The sequence below is a fragment of the Hipposideros armiger genome, unplaced genomic scaffold, assembly GCF_001890085.2.
Source record: "Hipposideros armiger isolate ML-2016 unplaced genomic scaffold, ASM189008v1 scaffold_635, whole genome shotgun sequence".
NCBI classification, from domain to species: domain Eukaryota; kingdom Metazoa; phylum Chordata; class Mammalia; order Chiroptera; family Hipposideridae; genus Hipposideros; species Hipposideros armiger.
Window position 1 is genome coordinate 283,888 of NW_017731985.1, and position 4,018 is coordinate 287,905.

General features: G+C 43.2%; 1 protein-coding gene across 3 annotated transcripts in view; it reads left to right on the forward strand.

Annotated features, from left to right (window-relative positions):
- NUMA1 (nuclear mitotic apparatus protein 1) overlaps window positions 1-4,018 on the forward strand; it is an 88,907-nt gene that overhangs the window by 10,994 nt on the left and 73,895 nt on the right. For all 3 annotated transcript variants that reach the window (XM_019625602.1, XM_019625596.1, XM_019625597.1), the window contains exon 2: window positions 1,802-1,864. The gene's annotated coding sequence lies outside the window, so the exon portion shown is untranslated. The remainder of the gene's footprint in view (window positions 1-1,801; window positions 1,865-4,018) is intronic.

Genomic DNA, 4,018 nt, shown 5'->3' on the forward strand with positions numbered 1-4,018 from the left:
GTTGCTTCACTGGCCCAAGTTGGCACCATCATTGCGCTCTTCCCAGGTGAGGCACATCAGTCGCCGGCTTCTGGACGGCCGCTCACCGCAGCTGCAGAGGGCAGTGTCACTGGCCCTCATATGTGGGATCTGAACCGGGGCCCTCTGGCGTCCCAAGCCAGTTCTTAACCATCGCGCCACTTGGCTGGCCCTCATAGACTTTTTTTCAATTCAGCTTCCATTGAAGGATCATGATGCATGCATTTAATTGTCAAGATTTTTGTCATTCCCCTAGTCTCCTTTAACTTTGAACAAGAGTTCTTTAATCTCTCTCTTTTTTTTCCCATATATATATATATATATGTACATACATATATATATATACATACACACACACACACACACACACACTTTTTTGGAGGGGAATGGGGAAAGGGGACCAGCCAAGTTCTTTAATCTTCATTGTGGAGGGCGCCAGTCACCATCTGGCTGTTCGTCGGCAGCTCGTGGCCTCTAAGGTCAAGGTGCTTTGTTCAGTCTTAGTTGTGGGTGGGCGTAGCCACCATCCCATGCGGGAGTTGAACCAGCATCCTTTTTGTTAAGAGCGCATGCTCTATCCACTGAACCATCCGGGTGGCAACTCAGCTCAGGGTGCGGAGTTCAGTCTTAGTTGGGGTGGGCGTAGCCCACCATTGAACAGGCAATCTTGTTGTTATACCAGCTGAGCCATCCTGCCACCTGTTGGCAGCTCAGCAACAGCTCAGCTCAGGCGCAGTGTCACTGGTTAGATTCCATGTGGGAATCTAACCGGCGGCCCTGTTGCTCAGAGTTCGCGCTCTTAAGCCAACTCTTAACCAACTGAGCCACTTGGCCGGCCCTATATATACATTTTTAATTAAAGTTTATTGGGGTGACAATCATTAGTAAAGTTACATAAATTTCAAAGTTCTTTAATCTCTTTTAATCTTGAATGCCTTTTTGATTATCATAACATTGATGTTCTTGAAGAGCTCAGGTTAATTTTTTTTTTTTTTNCCGCTCACTTTTTTTTTAGAATGAAGCTAGAACTGTCAGCTCTCAAATGACAAGCAATAACATAGATGCGAATGACTAGTACTTCCAAAAATGAACTAGTGCCATCTGTTGCAAACATGCGTCATGACTTTTCTGACAACCCAATAGTTTAAACCTTTGTTAGAGGGCTGAAAAAGCAAGAAGGGAATCTTAAAATAACTTTGATATAATAACTGCATTAAGTAGCTACCTCATCCAGGGCTGAAAAGTAGAGGGAAGAAGGTTGGGGTTATCAGAACCTAGAGTATGGAGGGATCTGGGGTAACCGCCCTGATTCCTTGAGGAGAGGGTGTTTCGTGGTGCTGGTGGTTTCTCAGGAGCTCACAGGAGTGGCCTGGAGGAGCCAGGTTTAGTTGAGCCCTGCCCAGCTGGTACTGATGCCTCTGAAGGGGGGAGTTTTTTCAGAAAGAAGCAGGTAGGAACCAACTGCTGTTGTCAAGAAATAGCAAGCCACAGGAAAAAGTCCTTTGTAGCTTTCCCCTGCCTTCCATTTTCCCTGTAGCACCCCCTGTTGAATGATCCTAATGGAGCCATCTGGCAAAGGTGAAATGGAGTTGCCAGCGTCCATGCCTCAGCATCACAGAGCAGAGTATACCAGAGTATGTGTGGAGCTGAGAGACAGTGACTTCACTGGCACAGTCTAAATTTTCTAAGCATTTCCAGGCATATTTAGTCAGAGATTTTTGGGTTAGCTGGTTCATTATATCAATAGTCAGTAATAGCAATAACTAACTTTCTTATTTTCCAGCATACACTGTGAGCCAGGCACTGTTCTAAGCACTACATGAACTGCTTCCCGAAGCTCTATGAGGTAAGTACTGTTAACATTACTATTGCCTTTAATAGGCAAGGAAACTGAGGCACAGGTAAATTAATCTACCTAAAGCTACATACAGTTTGTACGTGGTGGAGTTGGTGTTCTAATCCAAGCATTCTGGGTTCCGTAACCTATATTCTTAATGTCTTTATTATCCTGAAAGTTCTTCCCTGTGTCAAACCAAAAATCTATCTTTCTATAACTTCCATTCACTAGTTCTAGTTTTGTCTTCCTGCAGGAAGACACATAGTTTTTCTTCTCATCTGCACGACAAGCATGCATATATTTGAAAAAAAGTTTTCATGTTTTCCCCGGCTAAACATCTGCAATTCTTCCCTCATATTTGCCACGACATAACTTTCAGACCCTTCACCAAGGTTGTCATTCTTCCTCTGCATGTACTCTGACTTTGCTTTTCAGAAGTGGACACAGTCATCTGCGATCTGAGCCTTGAGTAGCAAAACGAACATTGATGTTTTGGGTAACTGTCAGATTCATGGTACATTGAGAGTATGTGGTAACAGCCTCTCCTTCTCCTCCACCCTCCACCCCAGGCAGCTTCTCTCGCCACCCCCCACCCCCCCACCTCGCCGCCCCAAAGGCTGTATGAGGTCTCTACCACCCTGTGAGTTTGGTTGATTTCTTTTATTCTAAATGCAGGGCTTTATATTGAATCCTTTTACATTGTATCTTATTAGTTTAGTAACATCAGACCTGTTAAGATCAACTCTAAAAACATTGTATTTTGTCCTTCACAGTTTATAATTCCAAAGCCTTATATGTTTTCATAAGCTCTATGTTGTACCACTATAGGTCTTATTCCAGTTGATAGAGGTTTGGAGGGAATTGTTTTTCTTCTGGGAATTCTATTTCTTCTGCTAAATTGTGGAGGAGTTATCTGGAGAAGGCAGTATCTTGGCTGTCAATGAGGGGAGTAGAGAGTCAAGGTTAAAGGTTGGCCATGGGGCAGTCATTCGCCCTAATAAGGGACCACTTGGCAGACGTAAAATGATCTGGTGGTTGTAGAAGGGAGAAAGGGCATATTGCTCAGTACACTCTTGGGTTGAGGCCTCTGTTGGCAGCTGTGTTAGCTGCCCTTTCTGTCCTATTTAAGGACCAGCTTCTTTGAAGCCAGCGCAGGAAATGCCAGTGATTCAGCTTTGCAGATTTCTTCTGCCTTATTGCAGCTGAGGACTGGTTTATCTGGTGAGGAGTAAAGACTGCATATGTTTCAGGCATATTTATTTGACCACTTGGGTACCTTCCTGTGACTGGCCAGAGACACTTGTTTTGCAGGCTGTCAAGTTTTTGGAACCCTGTGGCAAGGTGGATGCAATGTGACCCCAGCTTTTGGTCCTATGTGTGGGCAGCAACTGCATTTTGCCTTGTAAGTGGGCATTTATCGAGTGCCTGACCCCTGGATGGCTTCAGTGAGGGGGTGAGGTAATGATAGCTTTGATTGCCTGCTTTCTATCTTTTCTGTGGTGTGATGATGTGAGTCTGAGGGTCCCCTGAGAGTTTGCCACTGTACCCTTGATGAACTGTTGCAAAGTGGACTTTGTGCGGTTGCTGATCTCCAAAGCCCAGTTTCCTTAGGCAGCAAGCGAATATGTAACAAGTGCCTATTATATCTCTCACAGAGCTGAATATATAAAAAAGTGTATCATACAGGATTCCCCTCCTCAACAACTGTTCAAAACTACAGATACTTTGTGGGAATAATATACAAATATTTATATACTCATGTTCAAACTTACTGATACTTTAAAAAAATAATGTAACAAGTACTTATATGCTCTTCACCTAGATTCACCAATTGTTAACATTTTGCCACATTTGCTGTCTGTCTAGCCTTCATTTTTCTGAACCTTTCGACTGTTAGATGTGAACATCATGTTACTTCATCCTAAATATTTCAGCAACTATTTCCTAAAAACTATATCCTATATAACTACAATACAGTTAGCACTCAGAAAATTTAACATTGATTCAATACATCCAATATACAATACTTGTTCAGATTTCTCATTTTCCCATGATGCCTTTCATAGACTTTTTTTTTTAAAGATTTTTATTGGGGAATTGGGGGGATGGGAACAGTGCTGGGGAATTGGGGGAAGGGGAACAGACAAGTTGCTGTTGTTTTGT